Source organism: Felis catus, chromosome E3 (genome assembly GCF_018350175.1).
Source record: "Felis catus isolate Fca126 chromosome E3, F.catus_Fca126_mat1.0, whole genome shotgun sequence".
Classification (NCBI taxonomy): Eukaryota; Metazoa; Chordata; class Mammalia; order Carnivora; family Felidae; genus Felis; species Felis catus.
In genome coordinates this window covers 34098169-34123246 of record NC_058383.1, presented here as the reverse complement: position 1 = coordinate 34123246, position 25078 = coordinate 34098169, and the positions used below count along the sequence as shown (strand labels likewise).

At 49.1% G+C, this 25078-nt stretch overlaps 1 long non-coding RNA gene across 2 annotated transcripts; it reads left to right on the top strand.

Annotated features, from left to right (window-relative positions):
* Window positions 1–15222: 15222 nt before the first annotated feature.
* Window positions 15223–23845, top strand: LOC123382614. Of its 2 annotated transcripts, XR_006591239.1 has the most exons (3): window positions 15224–16398; window positions 19982–20410; window positions 21833–23845. It is a non-coding gene; the product is annotated as an uncharacterized LOC123382614 (long non-coding RNA). The 2 variants fall into 2 exon arrangements; XR_006591238.1 differs by lacking the exon at window positions 21833–23845 and having other exon boundaries at window positions 15223–16398; window positions 19982–21361.
* The last annotated feature ends 1233 nt before the right edge of the window (window positions 23846–25078 follow it).

Here is a 25078-nt window from a genome sequence, read left to right as displayed (position 1 = left end):
GCTGGGTTCCCGACTGGACAGGATGTTCAGGGTTGCTCCTGAAAATGAGAATTTGACCAAGGGACCTTGTACACAGAGACGCTTCATTCACCAAGGAACTCAGGCATGTCCTGACCGGCACAGCAGTGGACTTGGGCTGGGAAGAAGGCCTTATTCCGCCACCACCCCCCGCCCGCCATCACACCTTGTCTCCCAAGTGGCCTGTGAGAGCAAAGTGCCCCCCTCCCCATATGGCAGCAAGTAGCATCTCTGGGGTGGGAACAGGTGGCTTCAACAGCAAGGAGCACGTGATCCCAGCACGACAAGTCTGGTGTCAAAATGTGAGTCTCCTGGCTGCAAATACGGATACGGTCTCTGCTGATGGGGTGGCCCTGGCAGCCTCCCCCGGAAGGCTCACTCTCTCCCCCAGCCTCTGTGCTTCCAGACACAGGTGGACAGGGGTCATATCCGTTTCCTGTTGCTGCTGTTGTTACCACATATTTCCAGGTTTACCACAACACAAACCTGTCACCCTATAGCTCCAGACTCCAGAACTGGTCCTCGTGGGGCTGAAACCACCATGTTGGCAGGGTTGCGTTCCTTTCTGGAAACTCTAAAGGGAAACTCACTGCCTTGCCTTTTCCGCTTCTGGAGGTTACCTGCACTCCTTGGCCTGTGGCCCGTCCTCCGTCTTTAAAGCCAGCAACACTCTGACTCCTCTTCTGTCCCCTTCTTCCGTGCATGAGGACCCGGGTGACTACACTCGGCCAGCCTGGATAATCCAGGATCGTCTCCCCATCTCAAGCCCAGCTGATTTCCCAACCCCTTTGCCCTGTAACCTAGTATGTTCACATGTTCTGGGGATTAGGACATAGATATCTGGGGGGGGGGGGGGGGGGGGGTTCTCTAACTACCATTATTAAATTTTTTTTAAGTTTATTTATTTATTTTGAGAGAGAGAGAGAGAGAGAGAGAGAGAGAGAGAGAGAATCCCAAGCAGGCTCCATCAGCCCAAGCCCAACACGAGGCCTGAACCCATAAACCATGAGATCATGACCTGAGTTGAAATCAAGAGTTGGCACTTAACTGACTGAACCGACCAGGCACTCCCAAACCATTATTACATTCTTTTTTTTCATGTTTATTTATTTATTTTTGAGAGAGAGACTGAGCACAAGCAGGGCAGGGGCAGAGAGAGAGAGTGAGACACAGAATCTGAAGCAGGCTCCAGGCTCTGAGCTGTCAGCCCAGAGCCGGACGCGGGGCTCGAACTCACCAACTGTGAGATCATGACCAGAGCTGATGTCGGATGCTGAACTAAGCCAACCAGATGTCCCATACCTTTAGTAAATTCAAAGAATATATATATTTACAAACAGAAAGGGAAGCAAACTATAAAATACTCTTAAATACAGAGAACAAACTGAGGGCTGATGGGGGGGCAGGTGGGAGAGGGGAAAATGGGCTATGGGCATTGAGGAGGGAGCTCGTTGAGATGAGCACTGGGTGTTGTATGTAAGTGACGAATCACAGGAATCTACCCCCAAACTGAGAGCACACTGTATACACTGTATGTTAGCTAACTTGACAATAAATTAGATGAAAATAATAATAATAATAATTTGTTTTAATTCTTAATAAGACGTTTCACGCCCCTGTCCTTGCCACCTCCAGGATCAGCAAGGGACTGAAGCAAAGGAATTACCCGGGCAGTGTCTGCCCAGCCCCTCAGCACAGGGAGCTCACCTGCCACCACCTAGAGAAACACTCACGTGGGCACACACACGGGCACTCGCTACAACGCTGTTAGAGTCACAAAAAGAAACGTGGACACTCCCTGTCAGAACTGTGGCCGTGCCTCACCAGTTAGCAGTGAGGATACTGATTTATAGGAACAAATACGGAAAACACCTCCAACACAGCACCCCCTCTGTGGGGAAAGGGTTACACAATCTTTCCGTGCACACACAGACATCCTGTCCCTCAGAGTAAGGATGCACGTTCCAATGTCGGGGCCCTTCAGGCTACCCTGTGGCCAAAGAGTCACCAGGGGCCTTGGCTCGTCCACCGGGACGCTGGATGAAAGAAGGTATGAGATGCTGGTGAACCAGGGGGTGACCGGGGGACAGCTCTGCTTTTCTCGGGTTGAATGTCACGGGTCTCTAAGAAAGTCTCCCCTCTGTCTCTTTCTATGTTTCTCTTTACACTCTTCCTGTGTCTGCCTCTCCCCTCCACTCCTGTCTCTCCCTCTCTCTCTCTCTGTCTCTCTCTGAGTGTACGTGTGCGTATGTGTTGCTCTGTGTACATCCTGTGTGTGCACACACACATGCACCTGTGCACGTGCCTGTGAGCGTCTCTCTCTTTCAGCATCTCTGTGCCGCTCTCACTTGTCCCTGGGGCTCTGGCTTGGGTGCTGTCTCATCTTCCCCTGTTTGGTTCCTCGCCTGAATTCTCCTTAACTCTGTCTTGCTGGGTTGGTCCCCTTCAGTCTTGCACTTCTCTCTGATCCTTCTCGTTCTTCCACTGTATGCCAGAGGAAAGAGGGAGAGAGAGGAAGAAAGAGAAAAAGGGAGAGAGGGAGAGGGCCGACTCTCCCTTTCTTCTCCCTCCCCAGGACCAGGCTCTGAGCTCACGCCCCAGGCTTTGCCCACACCAGCCGTCCGGTGGGGACTCCAGCAGCCAAGTCAGCCCCAAGCATACAGGAGGCAGAACCACCCTGCCCCAAATGCCAGGGGATTTGGTAGGACCGTCACTATTTTTAAGTAGGCTGCGATGTTCCCAGAGATGGCCTTTGATTCTTGTCCAGAAGAGCAAGACACCGCCAGCTTCTCAACATCCCCGTGTGAGTACCCTGCAGCCGCTTACAGTCAGCAGTTTCATTGTTAACTTCCTCAAGGAAACTTCCATTCCAGAGCCGCTCCGGGAAAGAGGTTTCGAGAAAAGGAAACTAATCATTGTGTCCCCAGCTCTTGTCAGTGCAGAATTTTTTCTCCTCCCGTTTTATGTATCTACTCATAATCTTGCACGCATAAAATTTAAGCACCACGGCATTGTTAGCATTTTGCAGAGGGAAATTTTCTAATGCAACACCACCAATTTATTTGAAAGAGTAGCTGGGGTCTGTATTTACAGCTAACAGGCCCACGTTACCTTCTAAAGCTCCCGGTGAATGGGGGTGACAGATGCCACTGGCTTGCCTGCATTCCGTTCCTCATCCGTGGAGCATGTGGGCTTGTTATAAAAGGGCTGCTTTTGTGACAAGGACAAGGGACCTACTCTTGGCCTCTTGTTAGAGGAGACAGCGGTGCTATTGGAGAAAACATGTTCCCTGGAGCCTCCCAGAGCTGGGACTGCATTCTAACTTCTTCACCTACTCTCTTGGTCACTGTGGGCAAATTACGCCACCCTTCTGAGCTCTGCTGCTGATTCCTTAAGTGCAGAATAGGGATAATACCCCATCTCTCGGGTCCCTGAAAGGATGCCCACAGCAGACACATTGTGCAATACAGAGTGTGTGGGGCTTGGGGGCTGGAGGATGGATGGGCTTAGCCTCCCCACTTCTGGCTAGTGGTAAGGTTCCACGGAGCCCTCTGAGCTACAATTTTACAAAGCCCCTTCCCTATTCTCGCCTCCCGGGTTGTTGATGGGTTTTCCCAACTCAAGCGTTTCATAACTGAGGGGTGACAAGAGCAAACTGCTAGAGAGGGTCCCGACTCAAAGACAGGATTCTCTTTGATGACAAAAACCCAGAGCAAATTGCCTTAAGCAATGAAGTGCAATAACTGGGTTACATAACTGGCCATCCAGTGGACTGCTACCTTCAGACATGGCTAGATCCAGGGCTCAGTGGCTGCCGTCAGAGTTTGTACTCTCCCTCTTCTAGTTCTGCTCTCGTCTGAGTTGGTTTTAAGTGACCCTCTTCACGATGTGGGTCCTATATTCCTATATTTCAATGGTTTTCATTTACAATAGGGACCGAGGATGCCTGGGTGGCTCAGTCAGTTAAGGGTCCAACTTGGGCTCAGGTCATGATCTCGCAGATCGTGGGTTCAAGCCCCGCATCAGGCTCTGTGCTGACAGCTTGGAGCCTGGAACCTGGTTCGGATTCTGTGTCTCCCTCTCTCCCTGCCCCTATCCCACTCGTGCTCTTTCTCTGCCGAATGTGGCCCCCTGCCTGCTTTTATAAATAAAGTTTTATTGAAACAGAGTCACACACATCTGTTTACACATTGTCTATGACTACTTTTTCACTACAACGGCAGAGTTGAGTCGTTGCAACAGAGAAAGTCTGGCCCACAAAGCCTAAAAGACTTGCCAGCTGGATCTTTATAGAAAGCGCTTGTCAATCCCTGATCTAAAAGAAAGTGCCCTACTTTTGCTATGTACCGATATAAAGTCTCGAGGATCATGCTTGGGTGATGGTTCTCTCCCTGCATCATGCGCTGCGGCCAGGGACGTAGCAAGCCCTGACTGATGTGCCTGCTCTTGCTGCAGCTGGGGGTTGAAGCAGAGGAGGGCACCATGATTGACAGTCCGGCTGAGGCCACAGTGACTGGAAAAGCCACAGACCATTTCCAGACAAAGAAGGGAGGCACGCTGGGCAAGCAGAAACAAGAGAAGTCTGTTACAAAGATGCAAATACATGAAGTTAGGAGTGGAGCCCAGGGTACTAGGCACAGAGAAAAGACTCCCCACCTTGCGAGAGCATCCGTTCACCAACCATTCACTTTGTTAGGAATTTGGATCCACAAGCAGTCGTTTGTGTGGAATCCAGAATTCTGGACTATCACGGATTGCTGGGATCAAGAATTCTAGGACTGTTCCGTTCTCCCCACCGATGACTCAGCAGAGGAAAGAGGAGACAATCACTGTTGATCTCTCAGTTCGAGATACTGGCAGGAGCAGAGGCCCAGTTGTTCAAGCCTCTTAAACCAGAGCGATAATCAGAAGCTGCAAATGACCCTTCAGGCACTGCCCGGGCCCCTCACAGCTCTGGTTAAAGAGCTGGAGAAGCGTGCTCTTGAGCTGTCGGGGTGTAAAACTAGCCGAGCAATGTCGATCAGGAATGTAAACCCACTTCCCTCCTGGCTCCCGCCCGGAGCCTGGAAGACATAGCTAATCCACCCAGAGTTCTCCTCTGACCCACACAGCAGCCATCCCCTCACCACCAGCTGGTAGCAGCACCGAATCTACGTATCCGCCCTGCTTGGCCAGACCCCACACTCCTTGTCTGGCCACCAAGCACACCACAGCCTCTCTGTTCTCAACTCCCACGCGACTCTCAACCCCACAACCACTTTCCCCCATCAGTGCCCACGCCTAACAGTCCCTCGTTCAGAAACCTTGAACGACAACGATAGTCTCCATCGACACACAGACGGACAAACGCAATGTGGTCCCACCCCACAGCTGAATATTGTTCGGCCTTCAGAAGGAAGGAAATTCTGTCGTCTGCTACGTACAAGATGATGAACCCTGAGGACGTGCTGCTAACCAGACCCCAAACGGTAGATATTGTAGGATTCCACCTGCATGAGGGGCCTAGAGTCAGTGGATTCATTGAGACAGAGAGTCGACTGCTGGTTACCAGGGGCTAGGGGAAGAGGGAATGGGGAGCTCCCGTTTAATGGAGACAGAGTTTCAGTTTGGGAAGATGAGAAGGTTCTAGAGACACATGGAGGCGGTGGCTGCACAACAGTGTGAATACTTAATGCCACTGAACTGCACACTTTAAAATGGAAAAAAGGGGCGCCCAGGGGGCTCAGTTGGTTGAACATCCCACTTCAGCTCAGGTCATGATCTCACAATTCATGAGTTCGAGCCCCATGTCGGGCTCTGGGCTGACAGCTCGGAGCCTGGAGCCTGCTTTGGATTCTGTGTCTCCCTCTCTCTCTCCGCCCCTCCCCAGCTTGTGCTCGCTCTCGCTCTCTCTCTCTCTCTCTCTGAAATAAACAGTAAAAAAATGTTTTAATGGATAAAAAAGTAAATATTATATGTAAATATTATTAAAACATAATATAAAATATTTTAAATATATTGTTATAAATATGTAATATATCATATTATGTATATTTGCATTACCAGCGTAGTATTTAGCTTCCTCGCTGTTTCCGTCCATAATCCCAGCTTCTTTCCCCCCTAGTTTCCATATGCTCAATGCTCTTACCTCGGGTCATCCTTCCAAGACGTACTCTGTGTTTGCTTTTATCACCATCTCTAACTCAAACCATTTCCCCAGCCTGCAGAGTGGACTGTGGTAGCCATACTCCTTTCTTGCCCAAGACATATGCCCACCCTCCCTTCCTCCTTCCTCTGGGGACTCCTCTCTTACGCCGTGTGACCACAACACCCTGCAAACCTCCCTGTAAACCCACCCTTCCTTAAAACCCACTTGACTGCTTGGAGGGAGGTTACATCCACTTCCCGTGCCTTCCCCTGGCGCCCTGCTTTGTGAACGCATCTCTGAGGCTCATTATGTCCCAGGATGTCACCTCCGCCTTTTCAGCTTGATAATGAAGGCAGAGCTATGCTGAGCCCAGATGCACATGACCCGTGAGAAACACATCCCCATAATGCCCTTGAATCCAGGACGTTTATTCTCAAACATTCACATGCATTTCCTCACCTGGGACTTTGTTTAAAATACAGTTTTCTGGCCCCACATCAGAGATTCCGATTCAGTCTGTCTAATGCACATGGTCCCTGGACCCCACTTTGAGAAACGTCTCTAGATGTTTCTAGCTCTAGAAACTGTGTCGAGGCAAGTTTTAAACTTCAGTCTATGGGGGCGCCTGGGTGGCTCAGTCATTTCAGCGCCTGACTCTTAATTTTGGTTCAGGTCATGATCTCACGGTCTGTGAGTTCAAGCCCCGCATCACGTTCCATGCTAAGAGCACGGAACCTGCTTGGGATTCTCTCTCTCTCTGCTCGTCCCCTGCTCACACCTTGTCTGTCTGTCTCTCTCTTTCTCTCTCTCTCTCTCTCAAAAATAAATAAATTTTAAGGGGCGGGGAAGGGGAAGAAGAGCCAAGCTGATCGTCTGGGAGGCTGAGCTAACAGTCAATGAAACAACTCTCCCGAGAGACCTAAAACAGGAAGAATGCCTCTAATACACTAATTCACTGTGGTTACCCTTATTTCTCATTGCCTGCCTCCCAAAATCCTTAATTCAACAAACGCAAGCTCTCTTCTTGGAACCAGTCGTGGTGATTGAGGGAATGGACAATGCCGATTCACCAGGTCTGGATCATGTGTCTTTAAAAAAAAAAAAAAACTGCACGTATACAGTACATGATTATTAACTATAATCACTAAGCTGTGCATTAGGTCTCCAGAAATTATTCATCTTATCACTGAGAATTTGCACCCTTTGATCAACCTCTCTCCTTTCCCCCCAGTTCCCAGCCTCTGGTAACCATCTACTCTGATTTTTGGGAGTTCTACTTTTTTTCAGATTCCATAGAGAAGTGATACGAGACAGGATTTATATTCTGGGTCTGACTTATTTCACTTAGTATAATATCCTCAAGGGTCATCCATGTTGTCACAAATGGCAAGATTCTTTATTAACACTGAAGAACATTCTTGTGTGTGTGTGTGTGTGTGTGTGTGTGTGTGTGTATGTGTGTGTAACACTGTCTTATCCATTATTCTGTTGATGAACATGGAGATCATTTCCATATCTTCGTTATTGTGAATAATGCTACTGTAAAAGTGCAGATATATCTTCAAGATACTGACTTTTTTTTAATGTTTTCAATGTCTTATTCATTTTTTGAAAGAGACAGAGTGTGAGCAGGGGAGGGGCATAGACAGAGGGAGACAGAAGCTGAAGCAGGCTCCAGGCTCCGAGCTGTCAGCACAGAGCCTGACACGGGGCTCGAACTCACAATCCGCAAGATCATGACCTGAGCTGAAGTCAGACGCTTAACTGACTCAGCCAGCAAGCCACCCCCAAGATACTGATTTTATTTCCTTCAACTCTATACCCACAAGTGGTGCCAGATCATATCATCATTCTATGGAACCTCCACACTGTCTTCCACAGTGGCTCCACCGGTCTACATTCCCACCAACAGTGCACAAGGGTTGTTTCTTTTTCTCCACATCCTTGCCAACACTTGTCAAACTTTTGACTTTTTTTTTATAATAACCCTTCTAACCGAATGGGAGAAAATATTTGCAAGCCATATACCTGATAAGGGATTAACAGCCAAAATATGCAAGGAACTCATATGACTCCATATGAAAACAAAACAAAACAAAACAAAACAATAAACCAATTACAGGGGAGGAGCCAAGACAGCAGAACAGCATGGAAGTTTGTTTTGCATCTCCCGTCCATGAACTATAGCCAGATCAATACTACACCATCCTGCACACCTAGAACACTGATTTGAGGATTAACACAACAGTCTGCACAACCTGAATCACAGAACTCAGCAGGTCCGTGGCGCAGAGAGGTAAACTGGGGGAGAGACAAGCTGCAGAGGGCAGGAGTTGTTTCTGCTTGTGCAAAGAGAGGACGGAGACAGGGGGCGAGTTCGGAAAAAGCACCCCCCCCCCCAAAGCACCTGGAGAGAAAGTGGAAACAGCCGCAGGGACTGAACTAAAAAGGAAGGGAGGAGAAAGGAGAGGGTTTAAATTCCGTTAAGACTCTGTAAACGGGGAGCGCAGAGTCTGAAACTCCTCGCCTCCATACCTGGCGGTGCTCTGGTGGGAAGGGCGAAACCTGGGGCCGGATGCGTGTTGTGATTTTGCATGATCCCTCCAACGCTGCCGCTACACCATCGCGTGAACCTTCTCTGGGGCAGGCTGGCGCCCAGCCGCAGTCTCTGGCGACGGCAGCAACAGAGTCCCGCGAACGTTCCCGGGTGAGGCCGGCACCCGGCCATTGCTCGGGGAGACCCTCCCGCAGAGGATCTGAGCGGGTCCGAGCCGCGGTCCCTCCAAAGTGAGGGGTCGGGAAGCACAGCCGCGACGGAGATAAAACTCAGGAGGGAGGTGCCGCCCGGCAACCTGACGGCTTGGTCAGGGACAGTGTAAAAGCGGGAGCGGAGGAAGCCCGAGACAAAGGACGCGAGCGAGAGTACTCGCCGGGGAGAGCAGCTACACTGCTACACTGGGTAGTTGCGCGACGCCATGCTCACTATTCCTGCGCATGCGCATACACACCTACAAGCGTCGCAACACTCCAACCAGGTAAGCTGGGCAGCGCCATCTAGTGGAGAACGGAGCCGTTGCACTAAGCCCCGCCCAACCAGGCCAACCTCTTTCTTCAGGAACACGTCTCTCTGCCTGCTTAGTTTACGGACTATACAGTGCTTCATAGTTTGACTTCTATGGGAAACCGATGTAATTTCAATCATATCTGTTTGCTGTTCATCTATCGATTTTTTTCTCTTTTTCACTTCTTTTCTTTTTCTTGAATACAGAAAGGGAAAAAATTTATTCTTATTTTCAAATTTTATTAAAAATATTTTTCTTTAATTTTTTTCTGTTTTTCTTTTGTATATTTTTTCAAATTCTATTTTGCTTCCATCATTTCATTTTATTCTATTTCAGTGTATTCATTTTTTCAAATTTTCAATTGATTTCCTTTCATTTTTTCTTTCCCCTTTTTTTCTCTCATCTATCAAGCCCCCTTCAACACCCAGACCAAAACACACCTAGGATCTAGCATCACTTATTTGGTGTGTGTGTGTGTGTGTGTGTGTGTGTGTGTGTGTGTGTGTGTCTGTGTTGTTTTTAATTTTTTAATTTTAATTTGTTTTTTATTTTAATTTTTTTAATTTTATTTTTTTTACCTCATTAATTCCTTTTCTCCCTTCAAAATGACAAAACTAAGGAATTCACCCCAAAAGAAAGAGCAGGAGGAAACGACAGCCAGGGACTTAACCAACAAAGATACAAGCAAGATGTCTGAACCAGAATTTAGAATCATGATAATAAGAATACTAGCTGGAGTCAAAAATAGATTTGAATCCTTTCTGCAGAGATAAAAGAAGTAAAAGCTAGTCAGGATGAAATAAAAAATGTTGTAACTGAGCTGCAATCTCGAATGAATGCCATGGTGGCAAGGATGGATGAGGCAGAGAATCAGCTATACAGAGGACAAACTTATGGAGAATAATGAAGCAGAAAAAAAGAGGGAGACTAAAGCAAAAGAGCATGATTTAAGGATTAGAGAAATCAGTGACTCATTAAAAAGGAACAACATTAAAATCATAGGAGTCCCAGAAGAGGAAGGAAGAGAAAGGGGTAGAAGGGTTATGTGAGCAAATCACAGGGGGAAACTTTCGTAACCTGTAGAAAAACACAGACATCAAAATCCAGGAAGCACAGAGGACTCCCATTAGATTAAAAGAAACCCGACCATCAACAAGACATATCATAGTCAAATTCACAAAATACTCAGGAAGGAAGGAACCATGAAAGCAGCAAGGGGAAAAAAGTCCTTAACCTCCAAGGGAAGACAGAACAGGTTTGCAGCAGACCTATCCACAGAAACTTGGCAGGCCAAAAAGGAGTGACAGGATATATTCAATGTGCTGAATCAGAAAAATATGCAGCCAAGAATTTTTTATCCAGAAAGGGTGTCATTCAAAATAGAAAGAGAGATTAAAAGTTTCCCAGACAAACAAAACTTAAAGGAGTTCATGACCACTAAACCAGCCCTGTAAGAAATTTTAAGGGGGACTCTCTGAGACGAGAAAAGACAAAAAATTACAATGTTGTAATCATCAAGACAGTATGGTATTGGCACAAAAACAGACACTCAAATTAATGGAACAGAACAGAGAGCCCAGAAATGGTCCCACAAACGTATGGCCAACTAATCTTTGACAAAGCAGGAAAGAATATCCAATGGAATAAAGACCATCTCTTCAGCAAGTGGTGCTGGGAAAACTGGACAGCGACATGCAGAAGAATGAACCTGGACCACTTTCTTACACCATACACAAAAATAAACTCAAAAGGATGAAAGGCCTAAATTAAGACAGGAAGCCATCAAAATCCTCGGGGAGAAAGCAGGCAAAAACCTCTTTGATCTTGGCCGCAACTTCTTACTCAACACGTCTCTGGAGGCAAGGGAAACAAAAGCAAAAATAAACTACTGGGACCTCATCAAAAATAAAAGCTTCTACACAGTGAAGGAAACAATCAGCAAAACTAAAAGGCAACCGATGGAATGGGAGAAGATATTTGCAAACGATGTATCAGATAAAGGTTAGTATCCAAAATATATAAAGAACTTATCAAACTCAACACCAAGAAACAAATAATCCAGTGAAGAAATGGGCAAAAGGCATGAATAGACACCTTTCCAAAGAAGACATCCAGATGGCCAACTGATGCATAAAAAATAGCTCCACATCACTCATCATCAGGGAAACACAAATCAAAACCACAATGAGATACCACCTGACACCTGTCAGAATGGCTAACATTAACAACTCAGGCAACAACAGATGTTGGCAAGGATGCGGAGAAAGAGGATCTCTTTTTCATTGCTGGTGGGAATGCAAACTGGGGCAGCCATTCTGGAAAACAGTATGGAGGTTCCTCAAAAAATTAAAAATAGAACTACCCTATGACCAGCAGTTGCACTATTAGGTATTTATCCAAGGGAAACATGCACCCCAACGTTTTTAGCAGCACTATCAACACCAGCCAAAGTATGGAAAGAGCCCAAATGCCCATCGATGGATGAATGGATAAAGAAGATGTGGTATATATATACAATGGAGTATTACTCGGCAATCAAAAAGAATGAAATGTTGCCCTTTGCAACTATGTGGATACAACTAGAGGGTATTATGCTAAGTGAAATTAGAGAAAGATAAATATCATGACTTCACTCATATGAGGACTTTAAGAAACAAAACAGATGAACATAAGAGAAGGGAAGCAAAAATAATATAAAAACAGGGAAGGGGACAAAACTAAGAGACTCTTAAACATGGAGAACAAACAGAGGGTTGCTGGAGGGGTGGTGGGAGAGGGGATGGGCTAAATGGGTAAGGGCATTAGGGAATCTACTCCTGAAATCATTATTGCACTATATGCTAACTAACTTGGATGCAAATTTAAAAAAGAAAAAAGAAATAAATAAACCGATTAGAAAATGAGCAAAGGACGCAAATAGATATTTTCCAAAGAAGATGTACAGATGGCCAACAGGTGCATGAAAAGATGCTCAGCATCACTAATCATCTGGGAAATGCAAATAAAACCCACAATGAGATATCACCTCACACCACCTTGGACCATGTTTCATTCCTGGGGGAGCAAAGCAGGGGACTGACCCAGTCCTAACCGAGCCACAGAGACTAGGAGCCAGGCATGGGTAATTCCCCAAAGGACAACGGGTCGCTATAATCAGAAGACAGGGAGGATTAATGTTAACCTTACAAGATGCTCCTTTCAGAGATCCGCATCCATTCCTAAATTCAGTGGGGTGACCCCATTGCTTCTGGGGGTCATGACTTCCTCCAGGACCCCCATGGTCCTTCTCAGTCTTTGCCCACCTACTTCCTGGGGGCTCCTTCCACATCCTGTCCCTAAAACTTGTCCACGCCCAGCATGACCGGATGAGGAATCGGGAGCCAGCAACTGGTGACAGATCGGGCAGACGCTCTCTGCTTGTTCCCGTTAACAAATGGGCACCTGTCAGAGAGGCACTTAGGAAAAGACGTGGCCCTCGAAGATCTCTCGCTCATAGACTTTCAGAATTTCCGCTGCACCCTGGTATGGCTATTAATTAATATTATTATTATCTTTCATTGAGATGGATGGAGCTACTAATTGCTCCTTTCCCACGAATCTCTCCATAGTCATACTTATCTTCAGACAAATAACAACCTCAGGACAAATGATTGACTCTCTGCGTTTAACATTCGTTTTGTTAAATGGATAAGGAATACGACAACGAGGCTGAAATTCCACGACTGAGCTTCCTGTGCCGGCCTGCCTGCCACTGTCCTGGGACCCTCTGCTCCACCAGTCCTTCTCCACACTGCCCTCCAAGATGCCACCTTTCTGCCTGTCCCCCTTCCCCACGCTCCCACCTCTGCGCCCACACCATTGGTTTGGGCAGAGAAAGGTGGAAAGGTGGGCACGGGGGAAGAAAGGACTATGGAGTCCAACACCTGAGACCCCCTTACCTGCATGACCTTGAGAAGTCACCAGCCCTTCCAAGCTGCCTCAGGGTTATGGAAATAACAAAGGCCACCCAGACACAAACAAGCGAAAGCTGTTCACTCAGAGTGTGCTCGAGTCAGCCCCCATCACTTGGGTTTGGCAGATACTCAAAGGCAGGCGGAGAAGCAGGGAAGCTTCACAGTGGAAAAGAGGAGCGGTTCTGGGTGTGCCCGACTGGATGCTGTTGGCGTGAGGAAGCAGGAGGCAGGTTACCCAGAAGTGGGGTGTCCTATGTGGTTGATTAGGGGCATATATTTGGCTTTCTCTGATTGGTCCTGGGTTGGAAGTAGGAGCAAAAATCAGGGAAGCTGGTAGTTACTGGCCAAATCCTGACCATTTGGGACCAGGTGATGCAGACCCGTGGTTCAGACTGGTAGCTAGAGGTTACAGGTCAGACAACAGTTGTTGTATACGGTCTGGCCGTTGTCTGTTTGCACATTCAGCCTCTCGGTCTGCTCAGTGGTAAAAAGGGCATGAATAGTCCCTAACTCATAGGATTTAGGGGAAATAGAAAGAAGACATGATATAAAAAAATCACTCGAATGCCACATCTGGCACTCACACAACCCATAGCTGTTTTTCAACACCTTTACTTGGTGATGGGGAAATGCAACGGGAAAAGTTCCCAACCCCACGGAACTCACATGTCTAGGGGCGATATGCAGCACACAAAACAGCAAATAGTAACTGAGCAAAACGGTGATAGATGCTATGAAAAAAATCCAAGTGGACATGGGAGACAGTTTACAGGGGAGGGGGGCATGCGGGAACTTCAAAGGGGTGATATTCAGACCTGAGGGAGCCAGACATGCAAATGACCCAAGGGAGAGGAGCCCAGACAGGGGAAACAGAAAGTGAACAGCCCTGGGGCACCTGGGTGGCTCATTTGGTTAAGAGTCTGACTTGGGCTCAGGTCGTGATCTCACGTTCATGGGTTCGAGTCCCACGTCCAGCTCTGTGCTGACTGTGCTGGGCCTGCTTCGAGAGATTCTCTCTCTTTCCCTCTCTCTCTGCTCCTCCCCTGCTCGTGCTTTCTCTCTCTCTCTCAAAATAAAACAGTCTCGTAAATAAACTTTTTAAAAAAAAATTTTTTTTTAACATTTATTTATTTTTGAGAGACTGAGAGAGGCAGAGCATGAGCAGGGGAGGGGGAGAGGCAGAGAGATACAGAATCTGAAGCAGGCTCCAGGCTCTGAGCTGTTTGTTAGCAGAGAGCCCGGCACGGGGCTTGAACCCATGAACTGCAAGGCCATGACTTGAGCTGAAGTCGGACGCTCAACCGACTGAGCCACCCAGGCACCCCTAGTAAGTAAACTTTGAGAAACAAAGAAGGTAGGGGCACCTGAGTGGCTCAGTTAGTTAAGCATCGGACTTTGGCTCAAGGCATGATCGCACAGTTCCTGAGTTCGAGTCCTGCGTCAGGCTCTTTGCTGACGGCTCGGAGCCCGGAGCCTGCTTCGGATTCTGTGTCTCCCTCTCTCTCTCTCTCTCTCTCTCTCTCTCTCTCAAAAATACATAAACATTAAAAAAAATTTTTTTTTAAAGAAGGGGGCATGACTGTACCAAGGCAGAAATGAGGGGAAATCATGTAATCAGGGCTGCATGCAGGAGGGAAGCCAACAAAACTTCAGCCCGGTAGGACGTGGGCCAAAGGGAGGGGAGAGAGGAAGCAGAAACGGCTCCTGGGTGTGGTGAACGAGAAGGGGCCATATTCGTGTCTCAATTACCACTGATCACCAGTGGCTGGTGAACAGTGCGAACGAAGAAGAGAGAGAGAGACGGGAGGAGGGGAGGGAGGCAGGTCTCAAACCAGTTCGGAAGATGCGTGAAAAATAACTTTGTGGTCCAGAAGTCTCCGTACACACACACCCCTGTTCTCCCCCTCCCTCCTGACCTGACGCCTGACTCTGACTCCCAGCCGCCCAGTGCCAGCAGCTGCAGGGCCTTGACGCTCCCGCCCCCGCCCCACCGGCTTCCCTCCGCGGGAGCAGAGGAGACAGGTTTCCACGTCCAGACTTTCCTAATTACCATCACAGCGGCTCTCAGGTCCCTGGTGGACTCTCCTGAAAAAGAGAAATCGCCTCTAGATGTGCTCCCCAAGCAGGGTGCGGGCCCGCGATTGGCCGCAGATAATTGGGCTGTTGTCTGGGTCTCCGGGAATGGGCTGTTTGGGAACATTAGCGAAGGCCGCCGGCGCCTTGCAGGGCTGGGGCGCCTTGCAGGGCTGGGGCGTGTGGAGCTGTGGAATAAACCAAGCAGGGGGTGGCGTGGTCATCAGAAACTCCGCTGGGGCCCGGGGGCTGCCTCCGGTCCCCTGGGGTGGGGGGCACTGAGCACCAGCACTTCTAGAAGCCACTGGTCCTCTCTGGTTCCTTCCTTGCAGGAGCCCTCTGTCCCCAGACTGCTTCTCCGGTGGCCCCCACGGGGCGTACAGGACAGAACAGTGCATTTCAAGAAGCTCCCCAAGACCCGGGTGCCCTCTGCACTCTGCGGCTTGAGCCCATCCGTCGTCATGAACCCCCGGGGTTTTCATCTGATGCTACCTTGCTGGGTTTGTTCAAGGATGAAGGGAGATGAGATTTCTACAAGGGCACCTAGAATGTTCAATACATGGTGTCCTTTCCGTCCTGTCCTTGTGAGGGACCCCCCCCTTGACATGCCTCGTTTGCCCTGGTACCAGATTCAAAGCACGTGAACTGCAGACTCCCCCTAGGCCCCTCCAGTGAGGGTGAGCCCCCGCCCCGGGCTCCAACACCACAAGACCTCCGTCAGAACAACAGCTAACGTTTCTTAAGTGTCCACAGGGCATCAGGTGCCGTGTTGAGCACTCTCCCCCATTATCCCACATCGCCCTCACATCTACCCCATTAGCCGAGCATCGTTCATACCCCACTTTAGAGACAAGGAGACATGCTCAGAAACGCTGAGATACTTCACCAGGTTTGCCCAATGATAGAGCTCAGCTTTGAAGGCCCAGACCCTCTGACCCCAGCTCCCAGATCACGGCCGCCACACCTTCCCCGGATGATAGCTCCCACCTGCCAGGTCACTCTGTGCCTGATCACACCTGATTTTCTCCTTCAAGGCTCCTGCTACCCCCAGAAAAGGAGGAATGAGTCTCTCTCTCTCTCTTCTCCTTCAGACCCACTTCACAGGTGAACACATCAAGGCCCAGTGGGACACAGTCATTGACTCCATGCCCAGAGCTGCTAAAAGGTAGGTAAGACAAGCACTTACCTCGAATGGTGGATTTCTTTTTAAGTTTATTTATTTTTGAGAGAGGGAGAGAGAGCAGAGGCGGGGGGAGGGTCAGAGAGAGAGAATCCCAAGCAGGCTCCACACTGTCAGCGCAGAGGCCGATGTGGGGCTCAAACTCACCAACTGTGAGATCATGACCTGAGCTGAAACCAAGAGTCGGACCCTTGGGGCGCCTGGGTGGCTCGGTTGATTAGGTGTCCGACTTTCGCTCAGGTCATGATCTTTCAGGCTCTGTGCTGACAGTTCGGAGCCTGGAGCCTGCTTCAGATTCTGTGTCTCCCTCTCTCTCTGCCCCTCCCCCGCTCATGCGCGCGCGCGCGCGCGCGCGCTCTCTCTCTCTCTCTCAAAAATAAACATTTTTAAAAACTTTTCAAAAAGAGTCGGACACTTAACTGACTGAACCACCCAGGTGCCCCTTGAATGGTAGATTTTAACCCTAAGGGGCAGGAGGTGAGGAAGGAGGGCACAGCAGAGCCTTTCCCCATCCACATAACCCCTCCTGTAGGGGACAGAAATCCATTTCTCCTAAGACCTCACTGCTAGATACAAACTCGAAGCTGAAACTTTATTTCTAACTGGAATTAAATCATTTACCCTTGGGTTCAGGATGGAAGAATTATCTGGTTACTTTTCCTGATACATTTTTGCCGAAGGGCAAAGGTGTTGAGATGTCAGGCGAAGTCACCTTCTCTGGGGTCAGCCGTGAAAACCCCGGGAGAAAAAAGAGGAGCCTCCGAGGCTGTCGGCCGAAGCGCATTCTGTGCTGTTGCACGGATGCTGTTTCCTGCCTCAAATCTTGACATGTGCTGGTCCCAAATGCCCCAGGAGGGCAGGAGGCCAGATGTCAGAGCTGTTGAGAACCACCTTGGGCCAGCAGCTTTACCCCTCCCAGGAGGAATATTCTCATTTGGAAAAAGGGCAGTGGGTAACACCTGCCTCCGTGCAGTGTTGTGAGTATTTAATGCAACAACGGTGTAAAGCCTTTAGCCGGGTTGTTGCTTCCAAAGCCAGGAGCTCCAATAAGGAGGACACACACAGGAAGGAAAGAATGGGACGGTGCGTGGGTCAGGGCAGTGAGGGGGAGCAGAAAGTCCTGTCATTGACCCAGGACCACCCCAGCTCTGTCTCAGTGTTGTTAAAAGGTTCTCATGAGGATAAAATAAAGCACGCAGCCTAACGCAGGGCGTTCAGGAACCTTTGGGCATCTTGCTCTCCACCCACCTGCATCAGTTGCCTTGTGTCCAGGAATGGGTCCAGGAGATGGGCCATTACCCGCCAGGCAGCCACAGCTGTTTCCTCCTTGACGCTGTCCCTCCTCCTCCTCTGGCGCCCTGAGGCACCCACACCCCAGCCCTGGCCGCCATCCATCTCCCAGCAAACTCCAGAGGCTCCCCTGAGATTCCGGTCTCACGCTTTCTCATTGGCTCATTTCCTCCTGATTAAACTCAAGCCACCACCTCTTCCGAGAGCGGTCCCAGAGGTCCCTGAAGACAAAGATTAGAATGTTTCCAATGTGGCCTTAATTGTGCAGCAGAAAGCCTCATGCCCCCCACAGAGCAACTCTGAAGTTTTCCCAGAGCCCCCACCCCCCACTGCCTGCCCCGTTGAGTCCAGAGAGAGGCTCCTTCCCCACCCTGGAAGCCGGGCAGCCCTTCCAGAATGTTTCTTTAAGGTCCCAAGGAGCTTTCTCAACACATCCACATTGGTCCTGACGCGGGCTTGTTTGGGTGGGTTCATAGTCCACTTCCCTACCAACCGAACACCCAATTCTTTCCCATGCCCACCCCCAGACACATTCACAAGTGATCACCTTCAACCTGAGACCTTATTTTGCTTCTGAAAAATGCGTTTTGTGCAGCTTCAGGCTTCTGCGGGAAGGAAACCCCAGCGGGGGTGCCAGACTGGGGCTGAGCAGGGTGTTTGCCCTGGAAGTGAACTTGAATCAATGAATGAATGAATGAATGAATGAATGGTGGTGAAATCAGAGCCGGGGCCAAAGTTGCTAGTACCCAGCAGCCAGACTGAGAGCGAAGTGAGACCACCATCAAAAGCAGTCTGAGCTGGAGGGTTGGGAACAAACCAGAAAACGGAGCATGCATGGATCAGGGAGAAGGACAGGTGGATTGCATCACCCCAGCGTGAGGGCTGACCACGCACTTCCCCTCCCTATGTCACGACATCACGTCCACAGCTTGCAATCAGCCACGGTGAGAGTGCTTATATGGCGGGTAGCTGACAAGCTCTACAAACCAGAGTTTGGTTCCGTTTTTGGCTTCGTTTCCAGAAAGCTGGTTAGTAAACATGGACCAGCAAGGCAGTGGTCGCATGGCGGGGTGGGAGAGAAGTTAAAGGCCCGGGTGTTGCAACCAGAGAGAGGGGAAAATTGAGGAAGTTTTGGAACCTTGCTGAGCCTCGAGTTTTGTCATCTGTGAGAAGGGCTGGTCAACTTAAAGAGATACATTCAGATGAAATGTTCTCATCGTACAGAGTGCTCAGCACCAGGCCAGGCATGCAGGAAACCCTTTCTGATGATTATATTACAGTGGTTGTGCCACTGGCCCGCTGCAAGGGGTTAATACTTTCCTTCCCACGTTTGCCTTCATGATCATGTCTGCCCCGGGGTTTGCCACCAGACATGAGCTCAGGAGCAAAACAAAGTTGATTGTGTATGTATTGCATTTCAGAAGTGCCAAAGTCAAGAAGAAAAATTCTACAACTTCTCGTCTTTGCCTACCTTACTTTTTTGGGTGCTTGTTTAAGGAAAAAAAATTAGAACTCAGAAAGCCAAGTCATTCTAGGAGGATTCTTCAATAATTGCCTTTTTTCCCTTCAGATGTTCAGAGATGATTTCCGCCACCATTGAGATACAGATAAAAAGGAAGTTGAGTGTTTCAGTGCTGAGCCCAGCCTGCCTCATGAGCAGGGAGGTTATGACAAAAAGATAGCTGTCTCCCGGAAAAGCTAATCCGTCGTTTTCACGTCCAACCTTTACAAATAGTGCCCATGTGGCAAAGTTGGAATCACTCCCTTTAACAGCCCCTGAAAACAAATGCAAAACCTTTCAAGTTCATTCAAAGTCATTACAACACTTTCCAGAACTGAATCAATTACCGTAACCTCTGTGGGTGTGTAAAATATGAAATTACCAGCACCCTCATAGAGCCAGAGAATTGGCAAATTAGCAGAAATTGATTATGGGAGCTTTGGGAGCAACCCCTGGTGTATTAAGTGTCTTAATGACAAACAGTAATCTGTTACTTGAGAGATTTTGTTTCATGGCATCGTCTTGTCCGTTAATGGTGCTTTCTTTGCCTTGGTGACCGCTGATCTTGCCACCTAACAAATTGACGCGGGGCAAGGGGTGGGGGTGGGGGTGGGGGTGGGGGGTGGCCAGTAAGTGCTTACTGTGTTGTACTTGATGAAAATAAGACATTCTGCTGGTCCCGAAAGATCCAATATCCATTTTGGGTCCCGACCGCGATGAGAATTTATTTGGTCGTTTCAAATGAGCTCACCATGATCTCTCTTTCCATGGGCACAGTTCGGAGAAGAGGCAAGTTGAGGAGGTGGAAGACAGGAAAGCAAGAGGCTGGGACTCTCTGTGCACGCAAGGAAGGTCTGGGGAAGAAGCCTGCTCAAAGAGAGGAAGCAGGCGAACACCAGCAGGAGAGATCAGAGTGGTCCCAGCCCAGAAGCTGCAGCCAGTACTGTTCACCCCCTGCTGGAATGAAGTGCTCAGAATCCCCCTCGCCAACCGCCAACCTTTCCACATGGGTATGTGCGTCCCGGTCTTCTGGCTGCCCCAGCAGAGCAGAACCACGAATGTCTGTTGTCTCCCTTTCCTAGGGCAATGCCAGCCCCGAGGCAGGAAGAGGAGAAGGTGGCAGTGTTTCCTGAGCTCTCACTGTGCTAGGGACCTTGGTGTGCATGACCCTGGGGCACAGCTGTCCCAGATCAACCCTTGATGCAGGTACAGCCGGCCTCACTCTGCGGAGGAGGGAACAGGGCTCAGGAGGAGGAGAGAGTGTCGCTGATTCCTTCGTTCATCCATTCAACAACATTCACTGAGCACCTGCCTGGTGCCAGATGACGTCTCCAGGGCTCTGGATACAGCTGGGAAAAGACAGAGCAGTTTCCCTTCTCCTGGAGGAAAAAGAGTCAATGAGCAGGAGATAAATCATTAAACATGATGGTTACAGATTGTGCAGGAGAGAGGGTGGCACGACAGAGAGTGGCAAGGGCCTGAGCACTGCTTTGGTTAGCGTGGCCTCTCTGAGGAGCTGACAGTAGAGGCTGAGGTCTAAAAAATGAAAAAGAACTGGGGAGCCCCTCTGGTGGGAGAGAGCATTCCAGCAAGTGCAAAGGCCCCGGGGCAGAGCTGGCTCACCTGGCACAATTTAAACGCACAATCCAAAAAAGAATGGAGAACAGCCTCCCCTCCTGGCCAGTGCTGTTTAACTCTTAGCGGGTGCACCAAAGTGCTTAGTAAGTTTTCATCGCTTACTGTTCACCTCACAGACCCTCGCGGCTTCCGAGCCCATGAAGCCAGACGGTCCTCCGGAGAAGCAAACGTCTTTGCTCTGTCTGTGTCCCCACAGCCAGGCATAGAGTCAAGGCCATTTGCCAAATGAATTAATGAGGGTTGGCTAGTCTGTGCTTGCTGAGATTCGCAACAAGGGAAAAAAGCAATCCCCCAGCTTTGATGGGAGGAAGACCCAAACGCAAACGCTGCTGATTCCTGCCTGTGTGAGTTGGGGCCCAATACTTATCTGGGCCTCAGTCCCCTTCTCTGTAAATGGGCATGACGTGGACACTTCTCCATGGGTTCGTCGTGAGCACAAAATGAGATAATGTAGGTAGGGCCCAGACAAAATGTCTGGGTTGCAGTCAAGATGAAAAAATTAAAAATCATTGGATTTTGTGTGTTTTTAGTCCATTCACATTGAGCTCTTTAGCTCACCCCTCTCTCGTATTGTCTTTTGATCTTCACATGAGACCGTTAAGGGACGTACGGTTTTTGCCCCACTTTACAGAAAAGGAAACTATGCCCAGAAAGGTTAAGTAATTTGCCTAAAGTCACACAGCTGTAAACAGCCGATAAAAGGATTTGGCACCAAAGGCACCACATCACCCTGATGGGGTGGGGAGGGGTGTCTGTGAACTATTTTTAGCAAGCCATTATTCACACACCCCATCTATGTATGATATCTGCTCAGGCAGGTCTTTTGTTTCCGGTTTCTGATGTGGATTTGTTTACCCAAAACGTATGCACGCGTGCGCACGCACACACACGCACACACACACGCATGCTTTCTCTTTTGAATTAGTCCATAAGTTTTTTAAAGGAGGAAGATGCATTGCACTTCAACCCGCTCTCTCTTCTCCTTTGCAGATGCCCCCATGCTGTTCTAGTTAATAGGCAAGGATACCCTGCTGCCCCATTTCACCTGCTCCCCCAGACACAGCCAGTCACTGCCTCCCGGAACCTCTCACACCACAGGGGAGCTCCTCTCAGAAGCCAGAGCAGGGGGGCGGGCGATGCAGCCATCAAGAGAGCACAAGAGGCTTCTGCCAGATCAGAGGGAAGGATTCTGAGGCTCTTCCCACCGTTAACATAATGAGGGGGTAACCTGGTATTTAAATCCCGGCCAAAGAGGTAAATCTGCATTGTCAGCCTTCAACGTGATTTACAAAATAATTTTAAAATGCATGAACCTTCTTCTTTCTAAAGCATGAGGGTGCTAAGTTAACTTCTAAATATTTTATCGCACAAGGTGAGCTGTTTTGCCTCGTGGCCATCACTCACAGAGCAGAGAAGGGGGCGCGAGGTGCGGGAGAGCCCCTGAAGGCCCTCCGTCGTGGTCACTCATGCAGGACAGTCTTGGGGGGAGCGGGGGGCGGGTTCTGTGGTTTATTTTGCCTCTGGTCATTTGAATAGTGCTTTTGTTCACCATCTTCAGAGAAAATGACTGCTGTGGGCAAGCTGGGAGGTATTTTCTAACTTGGTTCTTTAGAGCTCGCTGACTTTGAGGCTTTCCTGGGCAGGGATCCCTGAAGGGCCAAGGAGAGCCTGCAGGCTGGGAGGGGTGGGGAACAACAACACCCCAGCATCTTTGCTATCTGAAAGAGATGGCAGCTGGCCCCAGTGAGAGGCGAGGACAACCCAAGACTCAATCCATCTGGGAAGGAAAGAAAATGCTACATGCCAAAGACAAAGGCTTTTTCTCCCTTGTTGCTAACTTCCTACCGAAGGCTAGGGTCAAGCCTTGATCCTGGAGCTAAATGCTGAGTGCTGGTGTGCCCAAATGATTCTGATCAGGATCCTCGACAGCCATGTGGGACTATGAGTCTTGGTCAGAGCTCTACGGCATGGAAGTCAACCCATCTCTAAATCTGTTCCTCCCCGTCACCAGAGGAGGTGTATGGGTAGACGGTGACTGGGATGTTGGTTCCAAAGACCCTTGAATATCACCTGCAACTGAAGGGGTAGACCAAGGCACCCTTCCCGGTGAGCGGAATCAGAATTTCTTGGAGAAAGAACACAGGAGCCTGCGTTTATAAGTAACCTCCGCGGTGGTTCTCACGCACGCTGGAATTTCAGAACTGCTGGGCTACGCTAAAGATTCTGAACCCTATGCGAACACTGCAATTGTAGAGGGAACCTGTAGAACCCACCCCAGAGATCTTGATTTATTCCAGTAGGAGGGTGGCATGGAGAGCTTTAAAAGCGTCCCAGGTGATGCTGGGGTGCAGCCAAGGCTGACCACCAACCACTGAGCTAGAGGAACATCAGGCTTGTGGATTTTATTGTGTTTTAGTATCTGCACTCAACTTGAACTTCTCTAAGTGATGGAGTGCTCGCCGGGGTTCCGGGTACTTCATTCCTGGACCGATGGTTCCGAGAGACCTCGTTCCTGCAGCTGAACTGAGATTTCACTCCATCCTGACTTCACCTGCTGGTCCCGGCTGCCTTGAGATCAGGTTGTCCCAGTGGACAAACGTATGGGCGTGTGTCCGTCCATAGAGTGGATGATGTCAGCATCGTTCTTTCTTCTCCAGGGCCCTCACGCCTTCCCCCTCCACCACCCCACCTAGAAGCCAGTGCCCTCACCTCTTCCCCCTGCCTGAACACCCACCCTCCAGACAGTGTCTGCAATGAGTCTGCTGCCCGCAAGCATGATGGCGTGAACTGAGGTATGAGTGTTGAATGTCAGAGACCTGGTTCCACTTGGCTCTTCCTCCAAGGACCTTGGACAAGACCTTTTCACTCTGGGTCTCCGAGTTCCCAGCTCTAAAACTAGTGGGGGTTCCACCTAAATTAGTTCTTAGGACTCATGTGGCTACTACAATGTAATCTGTGAAAAGATTGAGGCAGGCAGGAGAAAGAGCTAACGGAGTTGGTCAGTGGAAGGAGAAGAGGGAGAGAGGGAGATGAGGGACAGGGAGGGAACAAGGAAGGGAGGGAGGGAGGGAGGGAGGAAGGAAGGAGAAGGAAAGAAGGAAGGAGAAGCAAAGAAGGAAAGAGAGTGAGGAAGGAAGGAGAAGGAAGGAAGGCAAAGCAAAGAAGGAAGGGAGAGAGGAAGGAAGGAAGGAAGGAAGGAAGGAAGGAAGGAAGGAAGGAAGGAAGGAGAAGCAAAGAAGGAAGGGAGAGAGAGAGGAAGGAAAGAGAAGGAAAGAAGGAAGGAAGGAAGGAAGGAAGGAAGGAAGGAAGGAAGGAAGGAAGGAGAAGCAAAGAAGGAAGGGAGAGAGAGAGGAAGGAAGGAAGGAAGGAAGGAAGGAAGGCAGGCAAAGCAAAGAAGGAAGGGGGAGAGAGAGGAAGGAAGGAAGGAAGGAAGGAAAGAAGGAAGGAAGGAAGGAAGGAAGGAAGGAAGGAAGGAAGGAAGGAAGGAGAAGCAAAGAAGGAAGGGAGAGAGAGAGGAAGGAAGGAAGGAAGGAAGGAAGGAAGGAAGGAGAAGCAAAGAAGGAAGGGAGAGAGGAAGGAAGGAGAAGGAAAGAAGGAAGGAAGGAAGGCAAAGCAAAGAAGGAAGGGAGAGGAAGGAAGGAAGGAAGGAAGGAAGGAAGGAAGGAAGGAAGGAAGGAAGGAGCAGCAAAGAAGGAAGGGAGAGAGGAAGGAAGGAGAAGGAAGGAAGGAAGGAGAAGGAAGGAAGGAAGGAGAAGGAAGGAAGGAAGGGAGAGAGAGAGGAAGGAAAGAGAAGGAAAGAAGGAAGGAAGGAAGGAAGGAAGGAAGGAAGGAAGGAAGGCAGGCAAAGCAAAGAAGGAAGGGAGAGAGGAAGGAAGGGCAGGTCACTGGAGTCTTTTGAGAACTCTCTAATGCATCAAGCAAAATATTTTGAAAATTGAGACAACACTACTCTTTATATAGTTACTTATTACATGGTGCTGGTGTGCTGTTTGAATCACGAATTGCATGCTAATGGCCTAATTCATAAACCATTGACATTCTTTATGAGTCCTTAGCATTCAGAAATGAAGAATTTGTGTTCAAAATACAATTTGCATTGCAAAATTCAATAATTTAGTTTCTCATATTCATTAATGCCTGAAACCACAACACATAACTTATCCATTGCAACTCCCTCCTTAGGACACCGGGAAAGGAAGTGTTTCAGCCGGGAAATCAAGTACAGCGTTTTATGGC